This window comes from Hyla sarda, chromosome 1, assembly GCF_029499605.1.
Source record: "Hyla sarda isolate aHylSar1 chromosome 1, aHylSar1.hap1, whole genome shotgun sequence".
NCBI lineage: Eukaryota > Metazoa > Chordata > Amphibia > Anura > Hylidae > Hyla > Hyla sarda.
The window spans coordinates 257,161,921-257,182,502 of record NC_079189.1 but is presented as its reverse complement, the minus strand read 5'-3'; the positions used below and the strand labels follow the sequence as shown (position 1 = coordinate 257,182,502).

The window sequence follows — 20,582 nt, the reverse complement described above, 5'->3', positions numbered from 1 at the left end:
TCTGCGATCTGACGAGAACAGGCGCATTTAGCTTAGGATGGCCGTAGACATCTTCACACCCTGTATACTGTGCATTTAAGCATCAATAAATCCTTTTCAGAATCGGAACGGAAGGCGGCAACAGATTAAAATGTCAACTGCACCTGGGATTCCCAGCCAGTCTCCCATGCTGGTACTTACCAGGCCCTAAGCTGGGTAGCAGTCTGCGATCTGATGAGAGCAGGCGCGTTCAGCTTAGGATGGCCGTTGACAGCTTCACATTTTGTATACTGTGCATTTAAGCATCAATAAATCCTTTTCGGAATCGAAACGGAAGGCGGCAACAGAGCAAAATGTCAACGGCAGCCGGGATTCCCTGCCAGTCTCCCATGCTGGTACTTAACGGGCCCTAAGCTGGGTAGCAGTCTGCGATCTGACGAGAGCAGGCGCGTTCAGCTTAGGATGGCCATTGACAGCTTCACACTTTGTATACTGTGGATTTAAGCATCAATAAATAATTTTCGGAATCGGAGCAGAAACATAGCAGAATGTCAACGGCAGCCGGGATTCCAGCCAGTCTCCCATGCTGGTACTTACCAGGCCCGAAGCTGGGTAGCAGTCTGCGATCTTACGAGAACAGGCGCATTCAGCTTAGGAAGGCCGTAGACATCTTCACACCCTGTATACTGTGGATTTAAGCATCAATAAATCCTTTTCGGAATCGGAGCGGAAGGCTGCAACAGAACAAAATGTCAACGACACCTGGGATTCCCAGCCAGTCTCCCATTCTGGTACTTAGCGGGCCCTAAGCTGGGTAGCAGTCTGCGATCTGACGAGAGCAGGCACGTTCAGCTTAGGATGGCCGTTGACAGCTTCTCGCCCTTTATACTGTGCATTTAAGCATCAATAAATCCTTTTCGGAATCGGAACGGAAGGCGGCAACAGAGCAAAATGTCAACGGCAGCCGGGATTCCCAGCCAGTGTCTCATGCCGGTACTTAACGGGCCCTAAGATCTGTACCAGTCTGCGATCTGACGAGAGCAGGCGCGTTAAGCTTAGGATGGCCGTCGACAGCTTCACATCTTGTATACTGTGGATCTAAGCATCAATAAATTCTTTTCGGAATCGGAGCGGAAGGCAGCAATAGAGCAAAATGTCAACAGCACCCGGGATTCCCAGCCAGTCTCCCATGCCAGTACTTACCGGGCCCTAAGCTGTGTAGCAGTCTGCGATCGGACAAGTGCAGGCGCGTTCAGCTTAGGACGGCCATTGACAGCTTAATGCTTTTTTATACTGTGCATTTAAGCATCAATAAATCCTTTTCGGAATCGGAGAGGAAGGCGGCAACAGAGCAAAATGTCAATAGCACCTTGGATTGCCAGCCAGTCTCTCATGCCCGTACTTGCCGGGCAGCAGTCTGCGATCTGACAAGAACAGGCACATTCAGCTTAGGATAGCCGTAGACGGCTTCACACCCTGTATACTGTGGATTTAAGCATCAATAAATCCTTTTCGGAATCGGAGCGGAAGGCGACTACAGAGCAAAATGTCAACAACACCTGGGATTCCCAGCCAGTCTCCCATGCTGGTACTTACCGGGCCTAAGCTGGGTAGCGGTCTGCGATCTGACAAGAGCAGGCGCGTTCAGCTTAGGATGGCCGTTGACAGCTTCGTGCCCTTTATACTGTGCATTTAAGCATCAATAAATAATTTTCCGAATCGGAGCGGAAGGCGGCAACAGAGCAAAATGTCATCTGCACCCGGGATTCCCAGCCAGTCTCCCATGCTGGTACTTACCGGGCCCTAAGCTGGGTAGCAGTCTGCGATCTGACGAGAGCAGGCGCGTTCAGCTTAGGATGGCCGTTGACAGCTTCACACTTTGTTTACTGTGTATACTGTGGATTTAAGCATCAATAAATAATTTTCGGAATCGGAGCAGAAACAGAGCAAAATGTCAACTGCACCTGGGATTCCCAGCCAGTCTCCCATGCTGGTACTTACCAGCCCCGAAGCTGGGTAGGAGTCTGCGATCTGACGAGAACAGGCGCATTCAGCTTAGGATGGTCGTAGACATCTTCACACCCTGTATACTGTGGATTTAAGCATCAATAAATCCTTTTCGGAATCGGAGCGGAAGGCGGCAACAGAGCAAAATGTCAACGACACCTGGGATTCTCAGCCAGTCTCCCATGCTGGTACTTTCCGGGCCCTAAGCTGGGTAGCAGTCTGCGATCTGACGAGAGCAGGCACGTTCAGCTTAGGATGGCCGTTGACAGCTTCTTGCCCTTTATACTGTGCATTTAAGCATCAATAAATCCTTTTCGGAATCGGAAACGGAAACGGAAACGGAAGGCGGCAACAGAGCAAAATGTCAACGGCAGCCGGGATTCCCAGCCAGTGTCCCATGCCTGTACTTATCGGGCCCTAAGATCTGTACCAGTCTGCGATCTGACAAGAGCAGGCGCGTTAAGCTTAGGATGGCCGTCGACAGCTTCACACCTTGTATACTGTGGATTTAAGCATCAATAAAGCAAAATGTCAACGGCACCCGGGATTCCCAGCCAGTCTCCCATGCCAGTACTTACCGGGCCCTAAGCTGGGTAGCAGTCTGCGATCTGACGAGAGCAGGCACGTTCAGCTTAGGATGGCCGTTGACGTCTTCACGCTTTGTATACTGTGGATTTAAGCATCAATAAATATTTTTTTTAATCGGAGAGGAAGGCGGCAACAGAGCAAAATGTCAATAGCACCTTGGATTGCCAGCCAGTCTCTCATGCCCGTACTTGCCGAGCAGCAGTCTGCGATCTGACAAGAACAGGCGCATTCAGCTTAGGATAGCCGTAGACGGCTTCACACCCTGTATATTGTGGATTTAAGCATCAATAAATCCTTTTCGGAATCGGAGCAAAATGTCTACAGAGCTACAGAGCAAAATGTCAACAACACCTGAGATTCCCAGCCAGTCTCCCATGCTGGTACTTACCGGGCCCTAAGCAGTTTAGCAGTCTGCGATCTGACGAGAGCAGGCGCGTTAAGCTTAGGATGGCCGTTGACAGCTTCATGCCCTTTATACTGTGCATTTAAGCATCAATAAATCCATTTCCGAATCGGAGCGGAAGGCGGCAACAGATTAAAATGTCAACTGCACCTGGGATTCCCAGCCAGTCTCCCATGCTGGTACTTACCAGGCCCTAAGCTGGGTAGCAGTCTGCGATCTGACGAGACCAGGTGTGTTCAGCTTAGGATGGCGGTTGACAGCTTCGCCCTTTGTATACTGTGCATTTAAGCATCAATAAATCCTTTTCAGAATCGGAACGGAAGGCGGCAACAGAGCAAAATGTCAACGGCAGCCGGGATTCCCAGCCAGTGTCCCATGCCGGTACTTACCAGGCCCTAAGATCTGTACCAGTCTGCGATCTGACGAGAGCAGGCGCGTTAAGCTTAGGATGGCTGTTGACAGCTTCACACCTTGTATACTGTGGATTTAAGCATCAATAAATTCTTTTCGGAATCGGAGCAATAGAGCAAAATGCCAACGGCAACCGGGATTCTCAGCCAGTCTCCCATGCCAGTACTTACCGGGCCCTAAGCTGGGTAGCAGTCTGCGAACTGACGAGAGCAGGCGCGTTCAGCTTAGGATGGCCATTGACAGCTTCATGCTTTTTATACTGTGCATTTAAGCATCAATAAATCCTTTTCGGAATCGGAACGGAAGGCGGCAACAGAGCAAAATGTCAACTGCACCCGGGATTCCCAGCCAGTCTCCCATGATGGTACTTACTGGGCCCTAAGCTTGGTAGCAGTCTGCGATCTGACGAGAGCAGGCACGTTTAGCTTAGGATGGCCGTTGACATCTTCACGCCTTGTATATTGTGGATTTAAGCATCAATAAATATTTTTAATAATCGGAGAGGAAGGCGGCAACAGAGCAAAATGTCAATGGCACCTTGGATTGCCAGCCAGTCTCCCATGCCGGTATCTGTCGGGCAGCAGTCTGCGATCTGAGGAGAGCAGACACGTTCAGCTTAGGATGGCCGTTGACAGCTTCACACTTTGTAAACTGAGGATTTAAGCATCAATAAATAATTTTCGGAATCGGAGCAGAATGTTAACTGCACTCGAGATTCCCAGGCAGTCTCCCATGCTGGTACTTACCAGGCCCGAAGCTGGGTAGCAGTCTGCGATCTGACGAGAACAGGCGCATTCAGCTTAGGATGGCCGTAGACATCTTCACACCCTGAATACTGTGGATTTAAGCATCAATAAATCCTTTTCGGAATCGGAGCGTAAGGCGGCAACAGAGCAAAATGTCAACGACACCCGAGATTCCCAGCCAGTCTCCCATGCTGGTAGTTACCGGGCCCCAAGCTGGGTAGCAGTCTGCGATCTGACGAGAGCAGGCGCGTTCAGCTTAGGATGGCCGTTGACAGCTTCTCGCCCTTTATACTGTGCATTTAAGCATCAATAAATCCTTTTCGGAATCGGAACGGAAGGCGGCAACAGAGCAAAATGTCAACGGCAGCCGGGATTCCCAGCCAGTGTCCCATGCCGGTACTTACCGGGCCCTAAGATCTGTAACAGTCTGCGATCTGACGAGAGCAGGCGCGTTAAGCTTAGAATGGCCGTCGACAGCTTCACACCTTGTATACTGTGGATTTAAGCATCAATAAATTATTTTTGGAATCGGAGCAGAAGGCAGCAATAGAGCAAAATGTCAACGGCACCCGGGATTCCCAGCCAGTCTCCCATGCCAGTACTTACCGGGCCCTAAGCTGGGTAGCAGTCTGCGATCTGACAAGAGCAGGCGCGTTCAGCTTAGGATGGCCGTTGACATCTTCAAGCCTTGTATACTGTGGATTTAAGCATCAATAAATATTTTTTTTAATCGGAGAGGAAGGCGGCAACAGAGCAAAATGTCAATAGCACCTTGGATTGCCAGCCAGTCTCCCCTGCCCGTACTTGCCGGGCAGCAGTCTGCGATCTGACAAGAACAGGCGCATTCAGCTTAGGATAGCCGTAGACGGCTTCACACCCTGTATATTGTGGATTTAAGCATCAATAAATCCTTTTCGGAATCGAAGCAAAATGTCTACAGAGCTACAGAGCAAAATGTCAACAACACCTGAGATTCCCAGCCAGTCTCCCATGCTGGTACTTACCGGGCCCTAAGCTGGGTAGCAGTCTGCGATCTGACGAGAGCAGGCACGTTCAGCTTAGGATGGCCGTTAACAGCTTCACGCCCTTTATACTGTGCATTTAAGCATCAATAAATCCTTTTCCGAATCGGAGCGGATGGCGGCAACAGATTGAAATGTCAACTGCACCCGGGATTCCCAGCCAGTCTCCCATGCTGGTACTTACCAGGCCCTAAGCTGGGTAGCAGTCTGCGATCTGATGAGAGCAGGCGCGTTCAGCTTATGATGGCCGTTGACAGCTTCACACCTTGTATACTGTGGATTTAAGCATCAATAAATTATTTTCGGAATCGGAGCGGAAGGCAGCAATAGAGCAAAATGTCAACTGCACCCGGGATTCCCAGCCAGTCTCCCATGCCGGTACTTACTGGGCCCTAAGCTGGGTAGCAGTCTGCGATCTGACGAGAGCAGGCGCGTTCAGCTTAGGATGGCCATTGACAGCTTCATGCTTTTTATACTGTGCATTTAAGCATCAATAAATCCTTTTCGGAATCGGAACGGAAGGCGACAACAGAGCATAATGTCAACTGCACCCGGGATTCCCAGCCAGTCTCCCATGCCCGTACTTACTGGGCCCTAAGCTGGGTAGCGGTCTGCGATCTGACGAGAGCAGGCGCGTTCAGCTTAGGATGGCCGTTGACATCTTCACGCCTTGTATATTGTGAATTTAAGCATCAATAAATATTTTTATTAATCGGAGAGGAAGGCGGCAACAGAGCAAAATGTCAATGGCACCTTGGATTGCCAGCCAGTCTCCCATGCCGGTAACTGCCGGGCAGTAGTCTGCGATCTGAGGAGAGCAGGCACGTTCAGGCTTAGGATGGCCGTTGACAGCTTCACACCCTGTGTATTGTGGATTTAAGCATCAATAAATCCTTTTCGGAATCGGAACGGAAGGCGGCAACAGAGCAAAATGTCAACGGCAGCCGGGATTCCCAGCCAGTGTCCCATGCCGGTACTTACCGGGCCCTAAGTTCTGTACCAGTCTGCGATCTGACGAGAGCAGGCGCGTTAAGCTTAGGATGGCCGTCGACAGCTTCACACCTTGTATACTGTGGATTTAAGCATCAATAAATTATTTTCGGAATCGGAGCGGAAGTCAGCAATAGAGCAAAATGTCAACGGCAACCAGGATTCCCAGCCAGTCTCCCATGCCAGTACCTACCGGGCCCTAAGCTAAGTAGCAGTCTGCGATCTGACGAAAACAGGCACGTTCAGCTTAGGATGGCCATTGACAGCTTCATGATTTTTATACTGTGCATTTAAGCATCAATAAATCCTTTTCGGAATCGGAACGGAAGGCGGCAACAGAGCAAAATGTCAACTGCACCCGGGATTCCCAGCTAGTCTCCCATGCCGGTACTTACTGGGCCCTAAGCTGGGTAGCAGTCTGCGATCTGACGAGAGCAGGCGCGTTCAGCTTAGGATGGCCATTGACAGCTTCATGCTTTTTATACTGTGCATTTAAGCATCAATAAATCCTTTTCGGAATTGGAACGGAAGGCGGCAACAGAGCATAATGTCAACTGCACCCGGGATTCCCAGCCAGTCTCCCATGCCTGTACTTACTGGGCCCTAAGCTGGGTAGCGGTCTGCGATCTGACGAGAGCAGGCGCGTTCAGCTTAGGATGGCCGTTGACATCTTCACGCCTTGTATATTGTGAATTTAAGCATCAATAAATATTTTTATTAATCGGAGAGGAAGGCGGCAACAGAGCAAAATGTCAATGGCACCTTGGATTGCCAGCCAGTCTCCCATGCCGGTAACTGCCGGGCAGTAGTCTGTGATCTGAGGAGAGCAGGCACGTTCAGGCTTAGGATGGCCGTTGACAGCTTCACACCCTGTGTATTGTGGATTTAAGCATCAATAAATCCTTTTCGGAATCGGAACGGAAGGCGGCAACAGAGCAAAATGTCAACGGCAGCCGGGATTCCCAGCCAGTTTCCCATGCTGGTACTTACCAGGCCCTAAGCTGGGTATTAGTCTGCGATCTGTCGAGAGCAGGCGTGTTCAGCTTAGGACGGCCGTTGACAGCTTCACACTTTGTATACTGTGCATTTAAGCATCAATAAATCCTTTTCGGAATCGGAACGGAAGGCAGCAACAGAGCAAAATGTCAACGGCAGCCGGGATTCCCAGCCAGTGTCCCATGCCGGTACTTACCGGGCCCTAAGATCTGTACCAGTCTGCGATCTGACGAGAGCAGGCGCGCTAAGCTTAGGATGGCCGTCGACAGCTTCACACCTTGTATACTGTGGATTTAAGCATCAATAAATTATTTTCGGAATCGGAGCGGAAGGCAGGAATAGAGCAAAATGTCAACGGCAACCGGGATTCCCAGCCAGTCTCCCATGCCAGTACCTACCGGGCCCTAAGCTAGAGCAGTCTGCGATCTGACGAGAGCAGGCGCGTTCAGCTTAGGATGGCCATTGACAGCTTCATGCTTTTTATACTGTGTATTTAAGCATCAATAAATCCTTTTCGGAATCGGAGCGGAAGGCGGCAACAGATTAAAATGTCAACTGCACCCGGGATTCCCAGCCAGTCTCCCATGCTGGTACTTACTGTGCCCTTAGCTGGGTAGCAGTCTGACGAGAGCAGGCGCGTTCAGCTTAGGATGGCCATTGACAGCTTCATGCTTTTTATACTGTGCATTTAAGCGTCAATAAATCCTTTTCGGAATCGGAACGGAAGACGGCAACAGAGCATAATGTCAACTGCACCCGGGATTCCCAGCCAGTCTCCAATGCCGGTAATTACTGGGCCCTAAGCTGGGTAGCAGTCTGCGATCTGACGAGAGCAGGCACGTTCAGCTTAGGATGGCCGTTGACAGCTTCACACCCTGTGTATTGTGGATTTAAGCATCAATAAATCCTTTTCCGAATCGGAGCGGAAGGCAGCAACAGATTAAAATGTCAACTGCACCCGGGATTCCCTTCCAGTCTCCCATGCTGGTACTTACCAGGCCCTAAGCTGGGTAGCAGTCTGCGATCTGACGAGAGCATGCGCGTTCAGCTTAGGATGGCAGTTGACAGCTTCACACTTTGTATACTGCTTAAATCCACAGTATACAAAGTGTGAAGCTGTCAACGGCCATCCTAAGCTGAACGCGCCTGCTCTCGTCAGATCGCAGACTGCTACCCAGCTTAGGGCCTGGTAAGTACCAGCATGGTAGACTGGCTGGGAATCCCGGGTGCAGTTGACATTTTAATCTGTTGCCGCCTTCCGCTCCGATTCCGAAAAGGATTTATTGATGCTTAAATGCACAGTATAAAAAGCATGAAGCTGTCAATGGCCATCCTAAGCTGAACGCGCCTGCTTTCGTCAGATTGCAGACTGCTCTAGCTTAGGGCCCGGTAGGTACTGGCATGGGAGACTGGCTGGGAATCCCGGTTGCCGTTGACATTTTGCTCTATTGCTGCCTTCCGCTCCGATTCCGAAAAGAATTTATTGATGCTTAAATCCACAGTATACAAGGTGTGAAGCTGTCGACGGCCATCCTAAGCTTAACGCGCCTGCTCTCGTCAGATCGCAGACTGGTACAGATCTTAGGGCCCGGTAAGTACAGGCATCAATAAATAATTTTCGGAATCGGAGCAGAAACAGAGCAAAATGGCAACTGCACCCGGGATTCCCAGCCAGTCTCCCATGCTGGTACTTACCAGGCCCGAAGCTGGGTAGCAGTCTGCGATCTGACGAGAACAGGCGCATTCAGCTTAGGATGGCCATAGACATCTTCACACCCTGAATACTGTGGATTTAAGCATCAATAAATCCTTTTCGGAATCAGAGCGTAAGGCGGCAACAGAGCAAAATGTCAACGACACCTGGGATTCCCAGCCAGTCTCCCATGCTGGTACTTACCAGGCCCTAAACTGGGTATCAGTCTGCGATCTGACGAGAGCAGGCGCGTTCAGCTTAGGATGACCATTGACAGCTTCACGCCCTTTATATTGTGGATTTAAGCATCAATAAATAATTTTCCGAATCGAAGCGAAAGGCGGCAACAGATTAAAATGTCAACTGCACCCGGGATTCCCACCCAGTCTCCCATGCTGGTATTTACCAGGCCCTAAGCTGGGTAGCAGTCTGCGATCTGACGAGAGCAGGCGCGTTCAGCTTAGGATGGCCGTTTACAGCTTCTTGATTTTTATATTGTGCATTTAAGCATCAATATATCCTTTTCGGAAACGGAACGGAAGGCGGCAACAGAGCAAAATGTCAACGGCAGCCGGGATTCCCAGCCAGTCTCCCATGCTGGTACTTACCAGGCCCTAAGCTGGGTATCAGTCTGCGATCTGTCGAGAGCAGGCGCGTTCAGCTTAGGATGGCCGTTGACAGCTTCACACTTTGTATACTGTGCATTTAAGCATCAATAAATCCTTTTCGGAATCGGAGCGGAAGGCGGCAACAGAGCAAAATGTCAACGGCAGCCGGGATTCCCAGCCAGTGTCATGCCGGTACTTACCGGGCCCTAAGATCTGTACCAGTCTGCGATCTGACGAGAGCAGGCGCGTTAAGCTTAGGATGGCCGTCGACAGCTTCACACCTTGTATACTGTGTATTTAAGCATCAATAAATCCTTTTCGGAATCGGAGCGGAAGGCGGCAACAGATTAAAATGTCAACTGCACCCGGGATTCCCAGCCAGTCTCCCATGCTGGTACTTACTGTGCCCTTAGCTGGGTAGCAGTCTGACGAGAGCAGGCGCGTTCAGCTTAGGATGGCCATTGACAGCTTCATGCTTTTTATACTGTGCATTTAAGCGTCAATAAATCCTTTTCGGAATCGGAACGGAAGACGGCAACAGAGCATAATGTCAACTGCACCCGGGATTCCCAGCCAGTCTCCAATGCCGGTAATTACTGGGCCCTAAGCTGGGTAGCAGTCTGCGATCTGACGAGAGCAGGCACGTTCAGCTTAGGATGGCCGTTGACAGCTTCACACCCTGTGTATTGTGGATTTAAGCATCAATAAATCCTTTTCCGAATCGGAGCGGAAGGCAGCAACAGATTAAAATGTCAACTGCACCCGGGATTCCCTTCCAGTCTCCCATGCTGGTACTTACCAGGCCCTAAGCTGGGTAGCAGTCTGCGATCTGACGAGAGCATGCGCGTTCAGCTTAGGATGGCAGTTGACAGCTTCACACTTTGTATACTGCTTAAATCCACAGTATACAAAGTGTGAAGCTGTCAACGGCCATCCTAAGCTGAACGCGCCTGCTCTCGTCAGATCGCAGACTGCTACCCAGCTTAGGGCCTGGTAAGTACCAGCATGGTAGACTGGCTGGGAATCCCGGGTGCAGTTGACATTTTAATCTGTTGCCGCCTTCCGCTCCGATTCCGAAAAGGATTTATTGATGCTTAAATGCACAGTATAAAAAGCATGAAGCTGTCAATGGCCATCCTAAGCTGAACGCGCCTGCTTTCGTCAGATTGCAGACTGCTCTAGCTTAGGGCCCGGTAGGTACTGGCATGGGAGACTGGCTGGGAATCCCGGTTGCCGTTGACATTTTGCTCTATTGCTGCCTTCCGCTCCGATTCCGAAAAGAATTTATTGATGCTTAAATCCACAGTATACAAGGTGTGAAGCTGTCGACGGCCATCCTAAGCTTAACGCGCCTGCTCTCGTCAGATCGCAGACTGGTACAGATCTTAGGGCCCGGTAAGTACAGGCATCAATAAATAATTTTCGGAATCGGAGCAGAAACAGAGCAAAATGTCAACTGCACCCGGGATTCCCAGCCAGTCTCCCATGCTGGTACTTACCAGGCCCGAAGCTGGGTAGCAGTCTGCGATCTGACGAGAACAGGCGCATTCAGCTTAGGATGGCCATAGACATCTTCACACCCTGAATACTGTGGATTTAAGCATCAATAAATCCTTTTCGGAATCAGAGCGTAAGGCGGCAACAGAGCAAAATGTCAACGACACCTGGGATTCCCAGCCAGTCTCCCATGCTGGTACTTACCAGGCCCTAAACTGGGTATCAGTCTGCGATCTGACGAGAGCAGGCGCGTTCAGCTTAGGATGACCATTGACAGCTTCACGCCCTTTATATTGTGGATTTAAGCATCAATAAATAATTTTCCGAATCGAAGCGAAAGGCGGCAACAGATTAAAATGTCAACTGCACCCGGGATTCCCACCCAGTCTCCCATGCTGGTATTTACCAGGCCCTAAGCTGGGTAGCAGTCTGCGATCTGACGAGAGCAGGCGCGTTCAGCTTAGGATGGCCGTTTACAGCTTCTTGATTTTTATATTGTGCATTTAAGCATCAATATATCCTTTTCGGAAACGGAACGGAAGGCGGCAACAGAGCAAAATGTCAACGGCAGCCGGGATTCCCAGCCAGTCTCCCATGCTGGTACTTACCAGGCCCTAAGCTGGGTATCAGTCTGCGATCTGTCGAGAGCAGGCGCGTTCAGCTTAGGATGGCCGTTGACAGCTTCACACTTTGTATACTGTGCATTTAAGCATCAATAAATCCTTTTCGGAATCGGAGCGGAAGGCGGCAACAGAGCAAAATGTCAACGGCAGCCGGGATTCCCAGCCAGTGTCATGCCGGTACTTACCGGGCCCTAAGATCTGTACCAGTCTGCGATCTGACGAGAGCAGGCGCGTTAAGCTTAGGATGGCCGTCGACAGCTTCACACCTTGTATACTGTGGATTTAAGCATCAATAAATTCTTTTCGGAATCGGCGCGGAAGGCAGCAATAGAGCAAAATGTCAACGGCAACCGGGATTCCTAGCCAGTCTCCCATGCCAGTACCTACCGGGCCCTAAGCTAGAGCAGTCTGCGATCTGACGAGAGCAGACATGTTCAGCTTAGGATGGCCGTTGACAGCTTCACACCCTGTATATTGTGGATTTAAGCATGAATAAATCCTTTTCCGAATCGGAGCGGAAGGCGGCTACAGATTAAAATGTCAACTGCACCCGGGATTCCAGACAGTCTACCATGCTGGTACTTACCAGGCCCTAAGCTGGGTAGCAGTCTGTGATCTGACGAGAGCAGGCGCGTTCAGCTTAGAATGGCCGTTGACAGCTTCACACTTTGTATACTGTGGATTTAAGCATCAATAAATAATTTTCGGAATCGGAGAAGAAACAGAGCAAAATGTCAACTGCACCCGGGATTCCCAGCCAGTCTCCCATGCTGGTACTTACCAGGCCAGAAGCTGAGTAGCAGTCTGAGAACGGGCACATTCAGCTTAGGATGGCCGTAGACATCTTCACACCCTGTATACTGTGGATTTAAGCATCAATAAATCCTTTTCGGAATCGGAGCAGAAGGCGGCAACAGAGCAAAATGTCAACGACACCTGGGATTCCCAGCCAGTCTCCCATGCTGGTACTTACCGGGCCCTAAGCTGGGTAGCAGTCTGCGATGTGACCAGAGCAGGCGCGTTCAGCTTAGGATGGCCGTTGACATCTTGACGCCTTGTATACTGTGGATTTAAGCATCAATAAATATTTTTTTTAATCGGAGAGTAAGGCGGCAACAGATCAAAATGTCAATAGCACCTTGGATTGCCAGCCAGTCTCCCATGCCCGTACTTGCCGGGCAGCAGTCTGCGATCTGACAAGAACAGGCGCATTCAGCTTAAAATAGCCGTAGACGGCTTCACACCCTGTATATTGTGGATTTAAGCATCAATAAATCCTTTTCGGAATCGGAGCAAAATGTCTACAGAGCTACAGAGAAAAATGTCAACAACACCTGAGATTCCCAGCCAGTCTCCCATGCTGGTACTTACCGGGCCCTAAGCTGGGTAGCAGTCTGCGATCTGACGAGAGCAGGCGCGTTCAGCTTAGGATGGCCATTAACAGCTTCATGCTCTTTATACTGTGCATTTAAGCATCAATAAATCCTTTTCCGAATCGGAGCGGAAGGCGGCAACAGAATAAAATGTCAACTGCACCCGGGATTCCCAGCCAGTGTCCCATGCCGGTACTTACCGGGCCCTAAGATCTGTATAAGGCTGCGATCTGACGAGAGCAGGCGCGTTAAGCTTAGGATGGCCGTCGACAGCTTCACACCTTGTATACTGTGGATTTAAGCATCAATAAATTCTTTTCGGAATCGGAGCGGAAGGCGGCAACAGAGCAAAATGTCAACTGCACCCGGGATTCCCAGCCAGTCTCCCATGCCGGTATTTACTGGGCCCTAAGCTGGGTAGCAGTCTGCGATCTGACGAGAGCAGGCGCGTTCAGCTTAGGATGGCCGTTGACAACTTCACGCATTGTATATTGTGGATTTAAACATCAATAAATATTTTTTTAATCGGAGAGGAAGGCGGCAACAGAGCAAAATGTCAATGGCACCTTGGATTGCCAGCCAGTCTCCCATGCCGGTAACTGCCGGGCAGCAGTCTGCGATCTGAGGAGAGCAGGCACGTTCAGGCTTAGGATGGCCGTTGACAGCTTCACACCCTGTATGTTGTGGATTTAAGCATCAATAAATCCTTTTCCGAATCGGAGCGGAAGGCGGCAACAGATTAAAATGTCAACTGCACCCGGGATTCCCAGCCAGTCTCCCATGCTGGTACTTACCAGGCCCTAAGCTGGGTAGCAGTCTGCGATCTGACGAGAGCAGGCGCGTTCAGCTTAGGATGGCCGTTGACAGCTTCACGCCTTGTATATTGTGGATTTAAGCATCAATAAATATTTTTATTAATCGGAGAGGAAGGCGGCAACGGAGCAAAATGTCAATGCCACCTTGGATTGCTAGCCAGTCTCCCATGCCGGTAACTGCCGGGCAACAGTCTGCGATCTGAGGAGAGCAGGCACGTTCAGGCTTAGGATGGCCGTTGACAGCTTCACACCCTGTATATTGTGGATTTAAGCACCAATAAATCCTTTTCCGAATCGGAGCGGAAGGCGGCAACAGATTAAAATGTCAACTGCACCCGGGATTCCCAGCCAGTCTCCCATGCTGGTACTTACCAGGCCCTAAGCTGGGTAGCAGTCTGCGATCTGACGAGAGCAGGCGCGTTCAGCTTAGGATGGCCGTTTACAGCTTCACACTTTGTTTACTGTGGATTTAAGCATCAATAAAAAAATTTCGGAATCGGAGGAGAAACAGAGCAAAATGTCAACTGCACCCGGAATTCCCAGCCAGTCTCCCATGGTGGTACTTACCAGGCCCGAAGCTGGGTAGCAGTCTGCGATCTGACGAGAACAGGCGCATTCAGCTTAGGATGGCCGTAGACATCTTCACACCCTGTATACTGTGGATTTAAGCATCAATAAATCCTTTTCGGAATCGGAGCGGAAGGCGGCAACAGAGCAAAATGTCAACGACACCTGGGATTCCCAGCCAGTCTGCCATGCTGGTACTTACCGGGCCCTAAGCTGGGTAGCAGTCTGCGATCTGACGAGAGCAGGCGCGTTCAGCTTAGGATGGCCGTTGACAGCTTCTCGCCCTTTATACTGTGCATTTAGGCATCAATAAATCCTTTTCGGAATTGGAACGGAAGGCGGCAACAGTGCAAAATGTCAACGGCAGCCGGGATTCCCAGCCAGTGTCCTATGCCGGTACTTACCGGGCCCTAAGATCTGTACCAGTCTGTGATCTGACGAGAGCAGGCGCGTTAAGCTTAGGATGGCCGTCGACAGCTTCACACCTTGTATACTGTGGATTTAAGCATCAATAAATTCTTTTCGGAATCGGAGCGTAAGGCAGCAATAGAGCAAAATATCAACGGCACACGGGATTCCCAGCCAGTCTCCCATGCCAGTACTTACCGGGCCCTAAGCTGGGTAGCAGTCTGCGATCTGACGAGAACAGGCGCGTTCAGCTTAGGATAGCCGTTGACATCTTCACTCTTTGTATACTGTGGATTTAAGCATCAATAAATATTTTTTTTAATCGGAGAGGAAGGCGGCAACAGATCAAAATGTCAATAGCACCTTGGATTGCCAGCCAGTCTCCCATGCCCGTACTTGCCGGGCAGCAGTCTGCGATCTGACAAGAACAGGCGCATTCAGCTTAGGATAGCCGTAGACGGCTTCACACCCTGTATTTTGTGGATTTAAGCATCAATAAATCCTTTTCGGAATCGGAGCAAAATGTCTACAGAGCTACAGAGCAAAATGTCAACAACACCTGAGATTCCCAGCCAGTCTCCATTGCTGGTACTTACCGGGCCCTAAGCTGGGTAGCAGTCTGCGATCTGACGAGAGCAGGCGCGTTCAGCTTAGGATGGCCGTTGACAGCTTCACGCCTTGTATATTGTGGATTTAAGCATCAATAAATATTTTTATTAATCGGAGAGGAAGGCGGCAACGGAGCAAAATGTCAATGCCACCTTGGATTGCTAGCCAGTCTCCCATGCCGGTAACTGCCGGGCAACAGTCTGCGATCTGAGGAGAGCAGGCACGTTCAGGCTTAGGATGGCCGTTGACAGCTTCACACCCTGTATATTGTGGATTTAAGCACCAATAAATCCTTTTCCGAATCGGAGCGGAAGGCGGCAACAGATTAAAATGTCAACTGCACCCGGGATTCCCAGCCAGTCTCCCATGCTGGTACTTACCAGGCCCTAAGCTGGGTAGCAGTCTGCGATCTGACGAGAGCAGGCGCGTTCAGCTTAGGATGGCCGTTTACAGCTTCACACTTTGTTTACTGTGGATTTAAGCATCAATAAAAAAATTTCGGAATCGGAGGAGAAACAGAGCAAAATGTCAACTGCACCCGGAATTCCCAGCCAGTCTCCCATGGTGGTACTTACCAGGCCCGAAGCTGGGTAGCAGTCTGCGATCTGACGAGAACAGGCGCATTCAGCTTAGGATGGCCGTAGACATCTTCACACCCTGTATACTGTGGATTTAAGCATCAATAAATCCTTTTCGGAATCGGAGCGGAAGGCGGCAACAGAGCAAAATGTCAACGACACCTGGGATTCCCAGCCAGTCTGCCATGCTGGTACTTACCGGGCCCTAAGCTGGGTAGCAGTCTGCGATCTGACGAGAGCAGGCGCGTTCAGCTTAGGATGGCCGTTGACAGCTTCTCGCCCTTTATACTGTGCATTTAGGCATCAATAAATCCTTTTCGGAATTGGAACGGAAGGCGGCAACAGTGCAAAATGTCAACGGCAGCCGGGATTCCCAGCCAGTGTCCTATGCCGGTACTTACCGGGCCCTAAGATCTGTACCAGTCTGTGATCTGACGAGAGCAGGCGCGTTAAGCTTAGGATGGCCGTCGACAGCTTCACACCTTGTATACTGTGGATTTAAGCATCAATAAATTCTTTTCGGAATCGGAGCGTAAGGCAGCAATAGAGCAAAATATCAACGGCACACGGGATTCCCAGCCAGTCTCCCATGCCAGTACTTACCGGGCCCTAAGCTGGGTAGCAGTCTGCGATCTGACGAGAACAGGCGCGTTCAGCTTAGGATAGCCGTTGACATCTTCACTCTTTGTATACTGTGGATTTAAGCATCAATAAATATTTTTTTTAATCGGAGAGGAAGGCGGCAACAGATCAAAATGTCAATAGCACCTTGGATTGCCAGCCAGTCTCCCATGCCCGTACTTGCCGGGCAGCAGTCTGCGATCTGACAAGAACAGGCGCATTCAGCTTAGGATAGCCGTAGACGGCTTCACACCCTGTATTTTGTGGATTTAAGCATCAATAAATCCTTTTCGGAATCGGAGCAAAATGTCTACAGAGCTACAGAGCAAAATGTCAACAACACCTGAGATTCCCAGCCAGTCTCCATTGCTGGTACTTACCGGGCCCTAAGCTGGGTAGCAGTCTGCGATCTGACGAGAGCAGGCGCGTTCAGCTTAGGATGGCCGTTGACAGCTTCACACTTTGTATACTGTGCATTTAAGCATCAATAAATCCTTTTCGGAATCGGAACGGAAGGCGGCAACAGAGCAAAATGTCAACTGCACCCGGGATTCCCAGCCAGTCTTCCATGCCGGTACTTACTGGGCCAGAAGCTGAGTAGCAGTCTGAGAACGGGCACATTCAGCTTAGGATGGCCGTAGACATCTTCACACCCTGTATACTGTGGATTTAAGCATCAATAAATCCTTTTCGGAATCGGAGCAGAAGGCGGCAACAGAGCAAAATGTCAACGACACCTGGGATTCCCAGCCAGTCTCCCATGCTGGTACTTACCGGGCCCTAAGCTGGGTAGCAGTCTGCGATGTGACCAGAGCAGGCGCGTTCAGCTTAGGATGGCCGTTGACATCTTGACGCCTTGTATACTGTGGATTTAAGCATCAATAAATATTTTTTTTAATCGGAGAGTAAGGCGGCAACAGATCAAAATGTCAATAGCACCTTGGATTGCCAGCCAGTCTCCCATGCCCGTACTTGCCGGGCAGCAGTCTGCGATCTGACAAGAACAGGCGCATTCAGCTTAAAATAGCCGTAGACGGCTTCACACCCTGTATATTGTGGATTTAAGCATCAATAAATCCTTTTCGGAATCGGAGCAAAATGTCTACAGAGCTACAGAGAAAAATGTCAACAACACCTGAGATTCCCAGCCAGTCTCCCATGCTGGTACTTACCGGGCCCTAAGCTGGGTAGCAGTCTGCGATCTGACGAGAGCAGGCGCGTTCAGCTTAGGATGGCCATTAACAGCTTCATGCTCTTTATACTGTGCATTTAAGCATCAATAAATCCTTTTCCGAATCGGAGCGGAAGGCGGCAACAGAATAAAATGTCAACTGCACCCGGGATTCCCAGCCAGTGTCCCATGCCGGTACTTACCGGGCCCTAAGATCTGTATAAGGCTGCGATCTGACGAGAGCAGGCGCGTTAAGCTTAGGATGGCCGTCGACAGCTTCACACCTTGTATACTGTGGATTTAAGCATCAATAAATTCTTTTCGGAATCGGAGCGGAAGGCGGCAACAGAGCAAAATGTCAACTGCACCCGGGATTCCCAGCCAGTCTCCCATGCCGGTATTTACTGGGCCCTAAGCTGGGTAGCAGTCTGCGATCTGACGAGAGCAGGCGCGTTCAGCTTAGGATGGCCGTTGACAACTTCACGCATTGTATATTGTGGATTTAAACATCAATAAATATTTTTTTAATCGGAGAGGAAGGCGGCAACAGAGCAAAATGTCAATGGCACCTTGGATTGCCAGCCAGTCTCCCATGCCGGTAACTGCCGGGCAGCAGTCTGCGATCTGAGGAGAGCAGGCACGTTCAGGCTTAGGATGGCCGTTGACAGCTTCACACCCTGTATGTTGTGGATTTAAGCATCAATAAATCCTTTTCCGAATCGGAGCGGAAGGCGGCAACAGATTAAAATGTCAACTGCACCCGGGATTCCCAGCCAGTCTCCCATGCTGGTACTTACCAGGCCCTAAGCTGGGTAGCAGTCTGCGATCTGACGAGAGCAGGCGCGTTCAGCTTAGGATGGCCGTTGACAGCTTCACGCCTTGTATATTGTGGATTTAAGCATCAATAAATATTTTTATTAATCGGAGAGGAAGGCGGCAACGGAGCAAAATGTCAATGCCACCTTGGATTGCTAGCCAGTCTCCCATGCCGGTAACTGCCGGGCAACAGTCTGCGATCTGAGGAGAGCAGGCACGTTCAGGCTTAGGATGGCCGTTGACAGCTTCACACCCTGTATATTGTGGATTTAAGCACCAATAAATCCTTTTCCGAATCGGAGCGGAAGGCGGCAACAGATTAAAATGTCAACTGCACCCGGGATTCCCAGCCAGTCTCCCATGCTGGTACTTACCAGGCCCTAAGCTGGGTAGCAGTCTGCGATCTGACGAGAGTAGGCGCGTTCAGCTTAGGATGGCCGTTTACAGCTTCACACTTTGTTTACTGTGGATTTAAGCATCAATAAAAAAATTTCGGAATCGGAGGAGAAACAGAGCAAAATGTCAACTGCACCCGGAATTCCCAGCCAGTCTCCCATGGTGGTACTTACCAGGCCCGAAGCTGGGTAGCAGTCTGCGATCTGACGAGAACAGGCGCATTCAGCTTAGGATGGCCGTAGACATCTTCACACCCTGTATACTGTGGATTTAAGCATCAATAAATCCTTTTCGGAATCGGAGCGGAAGGCGGCAACAGAGCAAAATGTCAACGACACCTGGGATTCCCAGCCAGTCTGCCATGCTGGTACTTACCGGGCCCTAAGCTGGGTAGCAGTCTGCGATCTGACGAGAGCAGGCGCGTTCAGCTTAGGATGGCCGTTGACAGCTTCTCGCCCTTTATACTGTGCATTTAGGCATCAATAAATCCTTTTCGGAATTGGAACGGAAGGCGGCAACAGTGCAAAATGTCAACGGCAGCCGGGATTCCCAGCCAGTGTCCTATGCCGGTACTTACCGGGCCCTAAGATCTGTACCAGTCTGTGATCTGACGAGAGCAGGCGCGTTAAGCTTAGGATGGCCGTCGACAGCTTCACACCTTGTATACTGTGGATTTAAGCATCAATAAATTCTTTTCGGAATCGGAGCGTAAGGCAGCAATAGAGCAAAATATCAACGGCACACGGGATTCCCAGCCAGTCTCCCATGCCAGTACTTACCGGGCCCTAAGCTGGGTAGCAGTCTGCGATCTGACGAGAACAGGCGCGTTCAGCTTAGGATAGCCGTTGACATCTTCACTCTTTGTATACTGTGGATTTAAGCATCAATAAATATTTTTTTTAATCGGAGAGGAAGGCGGCAACAGATCAAAATGTCAATAGCACCTTGGATTGCCAGCCAGTCTCCCATGCCCGTACTTGCCGGGCAGCAGTCTGCGATCTGACAAGAACAGGCGCATTCAGCTTAGGATAGCCGTAGACGGCTTCACACCCTGTATTTTGTGGATTTAAGCATCAATAAATCCTTTTCGGAATCGGAGCAAAATGTCTACAGAGCTACAGAGCAAAATGTCAACAACACCTGAGATTCCCAGCCAGTCTCCATTGCTGGTACTTACCGGGCCCTAAGCTGGGTAGCAGTCTGCGATCTGACGAGAGCAGGCGCGTTCAGCTTAGGATGGCCGTTGACAGCTTCACGCCTTGTATATTGTGGATTTAAGCATCAATAAATATTTTTATTAATCGGAGAGGAAGGCGGCAACGGAGCAAAATGTCAATGCCACCTTGGATTGCTAGCCAGTCTCCCATGCCGGTAACTGCCGGGCAACAGTCTGCGATCTGAGGAGAGCAGGCACGTTCAGGCTTAGGATGGCCGTTGACAGCTTCACACCCTGTATATTGTGGATTTAAGCACCAATAAATCCTTTTCCGAATCGGAGCGGAAGGCGGCAACAGATTAAAATGTCAACTGCACCCGGGATTCCCAGCCAGTCTCCCATGCTGGTACTTACCAGGCCCTAAGCTGGGTAGCAGTCTGCGATCTGACGAGAGCAGGCGCGTTCAGCTTAGGATGGCCGTTTACAGCTTCACACTTTGTTTACTGTGG

The 20,582-nt window shown here is 50.3% G+C and overlaps 9 pseudogenes; all 9 read right to left on the bottom strand.

Moving 5' to 3' along the window:
• Nucleotides 1–131: 131 nt before the first annotated feature.
• Nucleotides 132–251, bottom strand: LOC130321841 (5S ribosomal RNA; annotated as a pseudogene).
• Nucleotides 252–2,515: 2,264 nt separating this feature from the next.
• LOC130318259 (5S ribosomal RNA) lies at nt 2,516–2,635 on the bottom strand (annotated as a pseudogene).
• A 278-nt stretch (nt 2,636–2,913) lies between these two features.
• LOC130321680 (5S ribosomal RNA) lies at nt 2,914–3,033 on the bottom strand (annotated as a pseudogene).
• Nucleotides 3,034–4,691: 1,658 nt separating this feature from the next.
• On the bottom strand, nt 4,692–4,811 carry LOC130335478 (5S ribosomal RNA; annotated as a pseudogene).
• An 8,870-nt stretch (nt 4,812–13,681) lies between these two features.
• LOC130349628 (5S ribosomal RNA) lies at nt 13,682–13,801 on the bottom strand (annotated as a pseudogene).
• Nucleotides 13,802–14,471: 670 nt separating this feature from the next.
• Nucleotides 14,472–14,591, bottom strand: LOC130352795 (5S ribosomal RNA; annotated as a pseudogene).
• A 1,472-nt stretch (nt 14,592–16,063) lies between these two features.
• LOC130352794 (5S ribosomal RNA) lies at nt 16,064–16,183 on the bottom strand (annotated as a pseudogene).
• Nucleotides 16,184–18,453: 2,270 nt separating this feature from the next.
• Nucleotides 18,454–18,573, bottom strand: LOC130349610 (5S ribosomal RNA; annotated as a pseudogene).
• A 670-nt stretch (nt 18,574–19,243) lies between these two features.
• On the bottom strand, nt 19,244–19,363 carry LOC130352793 (5S ribosomal RNA; annotated as a pseudogene).
• Between the last annotated feature and the right edge of the window lie 1,219 nt (nt 19,364–20,582).